Source organism: Labrus mixtus, chromosome 3, assembly GCF_963584025.1.
Source record: "Labrus mixtus chromosome 3, fLabMix1.1, whole genome shotgun sequence".
NCBI classification, from domain to species: domain Eukaryota; kingdom Metazoa; phylum Chordata; class Actinopteri; order Labriformes; family Labridae; genus Labrus; species Labrus mixtus.
The window spans coordinates 24521561-24535164 of NC_083614.1; the positions used below are offsets into that span (position 1 = coordinate 24521561).

At 39.3% G+C, this 13604-nt stretch overlaps 1 protein-coding gene across 1 annotated transcript in view; it reads left to right on the forward strand.

Annotated features, from left to right (window-relative positions):
- The first annotated feature begins 5390 nt into the window (after positions 1 to 5390).
- Positions 5391 to 13604, forward strand: part of nek7 (NIMA-related kinase 7) — a 58205-nt gene continuing 49991 nt past the window's right edge. The window contains exon 1 of the mRNA XM_061034139.1: positions 5391 to 5748. The gene's annotated coding sequence lies outside the window, so the exon portion shown is untranslated. The remainder of the gene's footprint in view (positions 5749 to 13604) is intronic.

Consider the following 13604-nt stretch of genomic DNA (forward strand, 5'->3'; position numbering starts at 1 on the left):
GAAAGTCAGGCCTTTAGCGATCCTTCTCTGCCACTCCTTTTTCCTCCTCCTGGAATGGCATGACAGTATCATGACCTCACCAAAACACAGCTGACAGTCCTGTTTGTTTAAGACACTGGCAGACTTCAATTATATCATCACACAGCTGTATTCAGCATTTGGTTTAAATTACTTTTATTGATTAAAATGTTATTGAAATGCACAACCACCTATTGCTTTTTAATAAATGTGTTGTCAGACCGGCCAGTTAATAGGGCTCTGGTTTATACTTGTGACTTTTGCAGCAAAGGCCTGAAACCAAAACTGCCTATAAATGTCAAACAAACAATACCATGATACACACTTCACTGTACCTGTGATGAAAAAGATCTAATGATAAATACATAAATAAAAATAATTGGGAAATGTCCAGCATCAGTTGATCATGTTGCTTAATGACAACCACATCCTACAGTGTCCAACATTTTGAGTATCAAAGCTATTGAGGTGTGAGTTAGTCTGAATCCAGGTTAAAACAACAACGTGTACATGGACCATTTAACATCTATAATCCACAGATGTTTGATGACAAACTGGTGAATAGGCACTTCAGGATAGTGTGTTTCTGTAGGCACAAATACTCAAACGGTCACACAGGCATTACCGCACATTATATCCACAGGGTGACAGGCGACAGGGTCAAACAAAGTAAGGGATGATCACTGAGGCATAGGCCACACCTGCAGTTTACAGGTTGCTCTGGTGGTGTTGTTTCTATGGTCACTGCTTGTGTGTGTGTGTTTTGTGTGTGTGTGTGTGTGATATTCTGCCAGTTCCGCCTCAGTTCCCTCCTCTCATTGCTAGGCGCCCATTTAACCTCACCTCACACACCAAACCTGCCTGCTAACACAAACACACGCCGGCACTGGGACACACACAGACACAGACACACACACAGACAGATGTCAGAGGGGTGATGATGTGAATGAGACACAGTTAAACTGTAATGTGTGTGTTCATGTGTGTACTTGTCTGTATGTGTGTGTGAGACCGAGGCCTGCCCTGCTGGTTGATACAGAGCAGGTGGAGCGATCCTCTGTGCTGGGTGTTTGCCAAGAGAGGAAACACAAACACATGCATGAACACATTCTACAACACAGCACAGACGCACAAAAACAGAGAAGCAGATTTTACAGAGGGATCTAGGCAGAAATAATATGCTGTTTTGTCAGTTTTGTCCTTCACTTTATCTCAAGACTATCTCTCCTGTGCCTCATTTGCGAAGAGTTTTCCACACGCCATAATCCCTTTATTTCTCTGTTGTGTCTCTATTCTATATTTACAGGTATTTGTTGTGTGACGGCTCACATCTAGACAACCTTGAAAATGCTGCGATCAAGGCTGATAACTACCGGTTGCAATTGCACTTTGAAGACAAAACAACATTAATTAGCGTTGAAAATGGAAATGCAGGTGTCACATGCATGCTGCCTCCAAGTTCGCCTTGGTTTGTGAGGAGAGAAACATCATTTCCTACATATTTTCATCAGTAATCCTTCTCTGTTTTCCTCTGATAGCTGTGCTCAGAGAGGTACATAAACAGGAAGCTCTTCTGCATTGATATACGGCATGTTTCAGTGTGTGACAGGTCATCTTTGTACTGGCGGAGTGTAACCTCTCAGTTCTTGCTAAACCTTCAGGATGCACGCAGCTCCTCTCTCCCCTCCATCTGCTGGTCTCTGTGAAGTGTGCGCCCGATCACAGGAGCTTTGACTGCAGCTTCTGTCTCTACCACGCTGCAGTCGTATACCTAACCCCTGAGCCAGATCAACAACACAGAGGGAAATAAAATAGACATGAGTGAAAACATCAACATCTTTTTCCTTTTTAAGTGTTTAAAATGTGCTTTCAGCCCCTGGGTGCAACATTTCTGAATATTTAGCATGAAACCCCAGATTGAAATGCAATGGAATGTGTATGTTGAAGAAAACAAAAATATGGAAAAACTGTGCATGTGTTATAAGAATAACACAGGTCTTAATAAAGCTACTTTGTGTCACTGGAATACGCTAAATATAGAAAAAAAACATGAATTAGACTTTTCTCTGGATTACAACAGAGATTTTGTGAAGTGCATCTTTATGGCCTCTTTGTATATCACTAACACATTAAAAGAGCCATATAGGGTACAGTTCTAAAGAAAAGTTGTAATCACATTATTTGTGACTAATTTTGTTCCAAAGAGGCCCAAATGATGAGCAAGATTTGTTCTAACACATCAGAGTTAAATGTCACGTTTACAGTAAAATGTCTAAAGCGTCTCAATAAATCCCATGCTTAACCTTCTACATTCCCCCTGGAGGGAGAACCTTTTCCATTCTGGTTACCTGCAAGCGACACCGGAAAGTTTGAAGGTGGAAGAGAGTGAAAAAGATGACTATAGTCTCTTCTTGCTCAGAAAAATATACCCGCAAATCAAAAGGAAATCCTGTCTTTAAAATAAACACTATCGGAAAAAAGAACACAAAAAGTTTGCTATTGGTTTAAAGCAGCCGATCAGTGCTGAGAGCCACTTTTAGAACAATGGATCTTCTGCACGATTATTAAACAGTTTTCTACCAAACAGACGTGGAGGCATACATGTTGAACTACAGGATCTCTGGGTGCAGCTCCCCTCGCAGACTGATGCATTACTTTTCATCCATCCATCTAATTATTCCCTCAGAAACCTGAAATTTGAAGATACAAAAGACCGTCCCTATCTGTCACTGAGCGCCATTGATCTTATTGAAAGAAAATGTGGGTGTAGAGGAAACCCAATATAACTCATGCCATTAAATTCCACACAGCATTATTCACATACAGAATTGACAGATTTCTGTGAGACGTTTCTTTTAATCTTCAACTGTTGTTGAAGAAAAAGGGGGGAAAATCCTACACTCCAGGCATCTCTTCCTTTTTCATATTTGCAGTGAGGTTAACAAAAAAGGCTATTGAAGTAGTGAGAAAAAAACACAACCCCACCTAACTTGTTGATTATTAACAATGGGGATGGGAAGGAGACAGATGTGATTCCTGTGTATCAGCGATGTTTGAATTGTCAGATGGAAATCAGCACTGAAGCTTTTATCAAAGAACAGTAAGCTGATCAATTCCAGATGTTCTTGCTGTCCATGCGAGTCAATCTGCAATACCATTTTTTGTCAATCAACTCTCATGATATTCCCCAGTACAGATTGTGTGTGTGTGTCATGGGATGTGTGGGTAGTCTGCATGCTTGTGTGTAATGACAATGAGCAAGACTGTGTGTGGAATTGTGCGCATATTATAATGCGTGTTCAGGAGAATCCATTTAGTCTAGGCTGCCTCTGTCTCTCCCTTTGCACACATACACAATCACATACATACTTAGACACCCTCAGCGATTCATCATACATTTTAAAAAATGAAGTAAAACAAAATATCTGTTAAATTTTTGCTGCTCTAAAACTGCTTCACCCTCAGTGGTTGTGAACAACTCAGTATATTTGCCTATCAGCTAAGCTTCAGTGTAATAAAGACATAAATACTATCTAGTTTAGGGGGGCATAAACTACATTTAAATCAGGAGAGACAAGTAAATGATTGAAAGATGAAAGGTTTATTTCACATGTGTGACAGAATGATTGTCAGAGATTGTCTTTGGCGCTTGAACTCTACAGCGAGACAGTGTGATTTACGATGTCTGCCCTGAGCGGCAACAAGATCTATCCCCCCTAGAGTCCAGACACTGGTGGCGGATGATGTCGTCTGGGTTGATGCGATGAAGAAGTTGACTGAACTGTGAAGACTGGAGTTTATGAGGAGATGGTTAATGATGTCATCTGAGGCAAACTGTGAAGGCCGGGGTTGACCGGACGATGGCTGATGATGTCATCTGAGGCTGATGGGATGAAGGAGGTGATGAAACTGCGAAGGCTTGGTGGCGATGGGGAGGTGGAGGGTCGCTCGTAACGATGGCATGAATTAACTCGTGGAAGAGAAAGCCATTTTTAAATGAGACAGCAGCAATGTGATAAGCTAACAATGAGGGAGTGGAGCAGTGCTATTGGATAGATGTGACCAGGTGATGATTACGAGAAGTAATGAGTGAGCATGTGCGGAGGAGTGATTTGACATGGTATGATAATAAACAATAAAACGAGTGTGCAAAATATAGTCTTCCTGTCTGAACTTTCGCTAGAGCTACATATAAGTAGGAGTCTGATATTCTTCCTTTACACCTAATAATTATTGTAAAGATTTAACAAACAAAACATAACCCTCCTAACAGGCTACAATTGTAAAAACCCATGAATATTAAATCTAAGGCGCTGGTGATGGGGTTCAAAGCCCATGAATGAAATAGGCCTATGTGTAGGCCTGCCTCACCACTGAATTTTCTTTGAGGGCAAACTACTAAAACCAAGGTCAAGAATTTACTTTCACACTAAGCAACTTAGGTTGGTACTTCATAAAAACCTTACCTTGTGGCCCAAATAGCAAAGTTTGATTCTGTGTCAAAAGTTGAGACACGGTTGATAACCTTACAAACAGCTTGTAAGTCCGGAATGAACTCTCAAGCTCACTATCTTATCCTTTCTATATGGAAGCCCATTTCCGCCAGTAAAAAAAATAAAAATGAAAATAATAGTCTCATAATCTTTTTATCTCATTATTTTGACTTATCTCATTATTATGACTTTTTATCTCATAATTTCAACTTTATATCTCATAATTTCGACATTTTATCTCATAATTTCGACTTTATATCTCATAATTTTGACTTTTTATCTCCTAATTTCAACTTTTTATCTCATTATTATGACTTTATATCTCCTAATTTTGACTTTTTATCTCATTATTATGACTTTTTATCTCATAATTTCAACTTTTTATCTCATAATTTTGACTTTATATCTCATAATTTTGACTTTTTATCTCATTATTATGACTTTTTATCTCATAATTTCAACTTTTTATCTCATTATTATGACTTTTTATCTCATAATTTAGACTTTTTATCTCATTATTTTTACTTTTTTATCTCATTATTATGACTTTATATCTCATAATTTCAACTTTTTGTCTCATAATTTTGACTTTATATCTCATTATTATGACTTTTTATCTCATAATTTAGACTTTTTATCTCATTATTTTTACTTTTTTATCTCATTATTATGACTTTATTTATTTTATTTTATTTTTTTTAACTGGCGCAAATGGGCTTCCATATTTCTCTCATTAAACAGCATTGCGTGTTAATATGAATGGGGAAAAATAAAAAAGGGAGTATTGTGTTCCTTCGAGTTTGAGTTCCTCTGTTGAATCTCGCGGTATTTGACAGCTTTGCTCCACTCTTTGACACTTGCCCCTCCCCTGCGCTCCGGGAATGCTGGGTTGTTTACATTACTGGCACACGGGTCAGGAGTGTGGTGATGAGAGGGGCCTAGCCAGTGGAGACGAGACTATCTGAAAACACGTACATACACACACACACACACACATCTCGGCTGGCTCTACCACAGCACCGACTCTCCCTCTTCCTCCGTGAAAACTTTTTTTTTTTTTAAACTCTCGGGAAACAGTGCCACGCAGGACGAGAGCTCCACTGAGTCAACTTTATTTTTTATTTTTGGAGCGACCTTGGAAAGAAAGGGAAAGTCAAAACAAAGACAACCGCCATAACCATCAGAAGAAAGTCTGAACGTAAAGGAGGATAGCATAGCAACAGAATCCCACTTCCTGGTAAGTCGTGAAACACCGTTAAGTTAGCTGAAGTCATTAAACTGCTCCAACGCTGCATTGGCCGGCTAAAAAAACGACTTATTAATAATCCAAAACATATTTGTCATCTTAGTTTGGAGCTGACAGCCTCATAGAGCCTTTAAATACGACTTAATCCTCGTGGAAAGCGATGTTGACACACTTCATAAAGTTTCTACGAAGTTCGCTAGCTAGCTGAGTTAGCATATTAGCACGCTAGCTTTCACTACCTTGAAACTACAGTCGACTACACCGCATTACATTGAACGATAGCAGTGACATTTTAACATTAACATTGCGCCACACAGTGCCTTTTCTAACGACGACAGGCTGCATTTAGCTTTGATAAAGTCACGAAGCTGTCTCTTGTTTTGTTGTCAGTCTTAATGAAGTAGCCACTGACACATGCCATGCTCCAGCGTTACAATGATGTTATAGTATGCTGCATACATACTACCTTGTAAGGCCCTATTCGTGCATCTGTATGGTCTACTTTTAAAGGTGTTTCTGTGACATATTAGAAAATATCGATCTTAATTGGGTTTGGTGAATTCATGCAGGTTAATGTGCGTTGTATCTTTACACAGTTTCTTCTGTATTTCTCCTCTGCAGACTGATTACCTCCTTCTTCTTCTTCTTCTTCTTGCAGTGAGAGAGAGCTCTGGGAATAACATTTGTCTTGTGGATTGATTAGGGCTTATTGGAATAACAACACTGATTCAAGAACAATTCTAAAAATAGATTGTTCTTTTTTTGTTTTGTTTTATATGTATTTAGCAATTTTCTGTGTGAATATAGGCCTGGTGGACAGAGTTTATTTGTAGGCAGAACTGATAGATAAAAAGAGATGGTTTAGTTCAGGGGTCTCCAACCTTTTTTCATCTGAGAGCTACTTTCAAAAAATGAAAGTGGCCAAGGGCTACTTGCATCAAGTCGCTTGCATTTATTTACATAGCTCAGCTGAATTAAGCTACTGTTTGTAGACGTGTGAAATTGCAATAAGCCAATGCTTATCAATAATCTTAAATTCACATCAATGTCCAAGAAAACATTAGTACTTCATACTTGTTTTTATGGGCCAAATATGTGAATAGTGGGAAGAGGTGCATTTACCGTCGTCATATTTTTATTTTTAACACAGTCGGTCAACCTGTAGGCGAGCTACTGAAAACCCGCCCGCGAGCTACCTGTTGGAGACCCCTGGTTTAGTTGATAGAAAAATAAATCACTTTAAGTTTTTTATTTTTTTTAGAAAATAAGCTTTTATTCACTGCACTTTTTGTGAGTCAAAAAGGTTATCTCAAAACATTTACTTAGTGATTGCATTAAGACTTCTTTTAGGACTTGAGTGAACCACTTTGTTGTAGCTCATCCATTGAAATATTTGAATAATATCAAATGGTTTTATACTTTATGAACTTTGAAAGAATAATGTGATTGAGAAACGACAAAAGACTATTATGAAATACTTATGAAAAACACATAGAAATGAAACTCGCCGATGAAGCATACAGGTGTGTAAACAGAGCTTTGTCTCCTGGGCCTTAACATTTTGGAACTTGCACATCGGTTGAAAAACAGTATCTCATGCCATGTTGCTGTCGCTGCCTATCACAGCCAAATATTTCAGGCGTCATACCATCACATTTGGCTCCGCTGCAGAGAGATGATTCAGAAGAGAGTTAGTGGGAACTGACATACCTTGTTGACCCAATTATTACTCACTTCTGTGTTGCCTCATTCACTCATCGTCAAAGACAACAGGCTTGAGTCTGCCAGCATCATCAGGTGATGGAGCTGAACACCGGCTGGCTCTGTGAAGTTGACTATCAAGGAATGTGTCACGAACCGGATGATCAGCAAATGGCTGCCAAATGCATGCATCAGTCTCAGTGGTGAGGGATTTCTGCCAGTACATCCCGCTTTGAATTTCAGCTGATGAGAGGTGGCACACTTTTGACTGGCCTTGACAAAACTTAATTGTTTTGTCTTGTTTTGTTTGGATTTAAAAAGGTTAATAAAGGTTGACTAGAGGTGAAACAGCAGTGATAGGTAGTGTGTAGTCTGTTTGAATGAATACTCATGCAAATATAAACATATAGAGGACTTTGTCCTTTTTTCACAATATTTTAGTTTAATATGCAGTGGTTTAACGGTCATCAAATGAGCAAGAAAATGTCCTTCTTGTTTAGTACATTTATATTAACTCTGTCTGTGACCGCTGATCTCAAAAAAGCATTGGACAGTGAGATATAGCCTTCAGTTTGTTTTAATGGTCTTATACTAGTTTATCAGCCAAAAGTAAGAGTATAACAGTGTGAAGGTTATTATGAAAAGGTTTGTCATTGTCACAGATATTTATTACTTTTCTATGGGCTTTAAACATTGTGCTTGCTTTTTTGACGGATTTGGAGCTAGGGATGTCACTGTTGAAATTGCATAAATACATTGTCAACATTTTGGTACCAAAATCTGAAAAGTGCTCACTCTCTTTCACTTGATTTGGGTTAAAAATACTGTTTTCTTTGGTAGTTTTTAAAGCTTTGGTACTTATTTATAATATCATATAATTATTAAATGACATAGATTGTATTGCTATTATGTGGTATCGAAAGTATCCAAAATGAACAACCTTGTTTGGAGCTTTGAAAAAATTAGGTGTACTGCCTTGGAAGAACTTGAAGGAGTACCTTGGAGAGGCTCTTCTTTATCTAAATACAGTAAGCATGGTTTGTTTGAACTTTTGACATTCAGAGCCTTGAAACTTTTTGTTCAATATTCTTATGCTCCACTAATTTCAATTAAAAACAGCTTTGAGAAATAAAAGTGGCTACAAAAGCAGGCTTTTTTGTCCAAAGAATTACAAAAAACAATCCAGCAAAATCTTGCAGGGGCAAATTTATCAGGCGTTTCCTGGGATTAAGTATAGACTTGCACACATACATATTAGCCTAGTCTATGCTTATCTTCTCTCATATCAGTGCGGTTTTAATAGCAGGAAGGCTTTCTACCACAGATACTTTAAGAGTGAGACCTAAAATGACTTTCATTGGTGTGGAGGAAACTGCAGCACCCAAAGCAGTGATTTAACACTGTGGAATTTTACCAAATCGCTCTGTTCTGTGAGAGTTTCCTGTTTCAGCCCTGGAGCTGGCCCCTTCGCTGCATTAAAGATCAGATGAGACATTTGTCATCTGACCACTTTAACAGTCATCTTGCCTTCGGGTTTCACGAAGAACAAAAAACGTTAACTCATATCTTTTTCTTGCGCAAAGCATATTTGAAGGAAGATGCTTCCTAAGGCAATTTTTTGAGCTACATTAAGCACTGTCTTTTAAATGATGTCAAAGACCACAGCCAAGCATTGTACATAAATGATGCTGGCAAAGGTAGAGGACCACTGCATAGAAATTTGGCTTTTTTGTCATTAGTTGTTTTATTATCAATAATAAAAAGTGAGAAAAATAAAAGTCAAGCTTGATGCCTTCCCCAGAAGAGTTAAGAATTGGGTCTTCCCTTTCCAGTTTGGTTTGAGTTTAGAGGTCTTTGGCAATGAGAGTGGGCTTTCTGAGCTGCTTCTTATACTCGTCTCAAACATCCAGCCAGTCAATACTTTCATATCCATCTCCTTTCTTCCTTATGAAGGGTCACTGATAATCCACGCATCCAGATATCCTTGGAGGATGCCTTGAGGCTCCCCATGTCACGGGAAAGTTCTCAATTTCGCTGTGGCATTGATGCCTTTTCTCAATGGGCTCTCAAGTGCTCTGGGGGAAACAGACTACAAAGACATGCAAACACAAAAATTACTGACCTAGGACCCTGTTTAAAGTTTATGAAACGCTTTCCGTGCCCCTGGGTCAGCTTATGCAATGACCGCACAATATCAGTAGTTTATTTCACTGGAAAAGGCCCATGCTTTTTCTTTATTTCTTCTTCTCTTTTTTTTTTTACAGCCTTGGTCTAGTCTCTGGCTTTCAAATCATGCATCATTAGAAATATATACTGTATATTTATATTCAATAAAGTTATGAACATATTATATAAATATTTAAAGCAACACCTTCAAAAGCAGTTTTGTCTGTGCTAAGAGCCATTAAGCAAAAACCAAAAAAGTTAACATGAAGAAATAGCCTTAAGAAGCCTGTACACTGCAAATATTTAATGTATTGAGAAAATCACCATTTGTTAATTGATTGGCCTTATTTGACATATAGTAATAAAGCAGCCATTTAATCAGTTGCATAAAGAACCATTTATTTAGGCTATTTTTGGAATGATTGTGCATGCATTACCCTGTAGCTATCCAATATCTTTAGAATGTGAACTGTGTCTGTATGTTTGGTGCGTGTTTAAGAACAAGCAGCTGTTTGTTGCCATTTAAACAAAGCTACCAAATCTGTGTTAGCATATTGTGAACTGTGCTGGAAAGATGGCTCTCCAACAAAATCCTCATTTCTTTTTATTAGAGATCACTCTCCAACCGTCCCCTCTCTGTCTCTATCTGCTTTGATTATCAACACACACGAATACAGATCCCTCAGGATACAAATTCACTTTCACAGAATAATTACAAGATGCTATGTGCCACTGTAAACAGCACATCAGTGACACTGACAGTATTCATTTGTCATGAGATGAGACAAAAGCAAAATGAATATGCACTCATGAACAGAAAAAGGGAGGAAGATTATTTTTTGTGTCTTGCTTACTGACTGTGCTATGGGCGTTTGTTCCTGCCTCATCACAAATGAGCGTTAATGTTTCACACGGGATTTGCTGCAGAAGAGAACAATTTTGTATGAGAGCATCTTGTTTTGACAGACTGTCTGTTTTACCCTCCCCCTTTTCACTCAGAATTGCTGAGGACCTTTAACTGTCTCTCTTTCACTCTTGTATCTATGTTATCTGTCTCTTTTGTGAAATTACAATTTAAAATTAAGGCCTATATTTTAAGGTAAACCAGCCAATACTTTGCCTTTGTATACTGAACATATAAAAGACCGTTGAGTAAATAAATAATGTGGGGTGCTGGTACGATGATGGCACTGCAGGTATGCGGACTGGGTAGGAACAGGATGTGGTTTTCTTATATGCTTGGCTTCTGAGAGTTATGCTAGTTGAGGTAGGTTTGTAAGGTTCTAAACGTATAAAGCTAAGTTAAAGATCAACAATGAAAGATGTGTTTGTATGCATGATTTTCTGCACTCAGTGAAGCAGCTAAACATGAGACAACGATAACACTAGTAACGACACAGCCTACACTAAGTCGTAATCTGTTATCAATCATATCTGTAGGGATGTACACTCTGCTCTGTCCCTCTCTCTTTTTAGCTTCATCCATCACTGGCCTCCTCCTCTTAGCCTAAGTCATTGTATTGTAAGCCATTGAGACGTGCTAACTGGCTGGTTTGTAGCTGAAGGTTGGATGGGATCTACAGTGCTATAAAGCCCTATGCAATTCTTACGATGTAACATTGGCCCGCTGCCCAAGTTACAAACTGCAGTAAACGGGTGATCTGGCCGAGCTGTGGACATGTGAGAGACACCATTCTCCCTGTTAAAAGTTGTACTATTAAATAAATCTTTAAAACTTCTATTATTAGATGGAAAAGTTACTTATTATTGCTTTAAATAACTTGGGCGTCAGGAAGAATCCCTTAATTTATAAAAACCCTATTCTTTTAGTTTCCACTCTTCATTTCACACTGCCTCATTTGGGTGCTGTGGACTTCTTGTCCCTCTCCCCTACTGTCCCCTCCTCTGTCTGTATTTATACTCTGACTCACAGCACTGTTCCTTAGTCGCCCTGGTCTCTTAGCATGGCTTGGGGCTTTGAGGTTGTGGTCAAGTCCTAGGGGCATGGAGAAGGAAGAGTAGTCATAATGAGAGGCTCCCCTCGACTCCTGCTGCCTAACCTGCCCTCCAGGCCCTTCGTCTCGTTCCCATTCCATGTCCGTGCCACCAATCTCTTCTTCTCTCCACGTAGTACTGCTTCTCATCTCAAGACCCTCAATCTCCTTTGTTAACCCCCCTCTCCCAAACAACTTCTCCCCTCTTTCCAGTCCTCAACCTCTATGACTCTGAATCTGTCCCCCATTCTCACCTCAGCTCCACTCTATAGGGGGTTCTCTCCACCTGGGGCGTCCACTCAGCCGCCTCTTCTCTGCCCAGCCTGGCCCACAGTCAATGAGAGGCAGGCAGCCTGACTCCCTCTGAGCAGCAGGAAGCTGCAGCAGCAGGGGTTAGGCCTGTATGGCACTGCCGGCTGGCTCTGTCAGAAGTCCTGCCAAGCCAAGGATGAGAGACCTTTGCCAGTGCAGTATTGGGGCACTGAATAAAAATATTTTGCAGATGTCTGAAGGCAGGAACCAGGAGTCAGCAGCGGCTTACTCAGGCCTAGAGCAGAGGTGTATTTAATGTGCAAACGATGTGAATGTTAATGTTTTTTTGCATAGTATATGATAAAAACTTTAAATGAAGGAGTAGGACTTAATGAAGTGGTCCTAAGGAGTCTTGGCATTTCAAGAAGTGGGTGTGTACCAGAAGGAGGGGCATAGGATGCTGGTCTGAATCTGGATTGGCTGGAGGAGATGTGATTGATTTGCCTTGGCTTGGTTAAAAGAGGGGGGGAATCCCGTTTTACTGTTCTGTGAAAGCCTGGCTGGGTTCCCATCCAATTCTGGCTTGACAGTTAAACAGTGAATATTTAACATTGCGCCACACTGCAGGGTTTGGCTGTAAACAGCAGTCAGCAAACAGCAGAGCAGCAAAAGCCTGCGTGACGCTGGGCCTTGGTTGTGAAGCCCACCTAAAAACAACGCATAAGCAGGAAGCACATCTTGAAGTTCTGATTTTAGTAAAAGGCAGATGGCACTGGCTGGTGGTGTCACACTGTAAAAAAACAAACAAAAAAAAAACACCAGGATCCCCTGATGAAAGCAGCTCACGCTTGCTTTGAACAGTGAGTCTGTCATGGTTGGTGTCTGCTGTGTGGCTCCGGGTCAAACTGTGATACGCAACTCCTGGAATTTTCGCTTTTTAAGTTTTTCATGTTCAAATCGTCTGAGGGGGAAAACAGAGGGGAGGGGGGACAGGATGTTTCATTAATATTAATATTCTAATATGTGCAGGAGGCAGGGAAGACCTATCTGGTTTAGCTGTTTTCAACCCCTGTTGTGGAGCTGTTTTCTCTCTTTTCTTTGTCTTCTGTGCTTTTCTTTTTTTCCTTCCTTCTCTGCATTTTCCCTGGCTTTCAGTTTTTCATTTATTGATAATTTTCAACTTTGTTTGTAATGGATAAAAAGACACTTTAAGTCCTATGTGAAAATTAGAATAACATTATCTATTGGATATTAAAATTCTAAGCAATGATACTCCTCTTTTTTTAATCACTGTAATTAAAAAACATAATCTCAACTGGATCTGGTCAGTGTTCTCAAATGCCCTTTTGAAATCAACGTTATGTTATTTCATTTTTTATGTTTTACTTTTTAAATCCCTTTCTGCAAATAGATGCCTGACATCAACCTTTGTTAACAACATAAAGTTCAGATTTAAGAAATTGAAGGAACAACAAACTTTAACGATGGCTAATTGGACCAAACTCTCTGAGGCTTTATAGTGTTGTGAAAGATTGTTACATATGGTTTTATATGGCATTGAAGAAAATGTGTGGCTTAAAAAAAATCATTTTTTTCATTTTAAAGGATCTGATGACAGGATTCAGACAGTGATTAAGTCTAGGTATTAAAACATGCAGTATCTAAACGTTCGACAGATATTTGAAAGACGTTACTTGTGGCATTCGATTGTTTCTTGCTTTAGGCTCTGTCCCC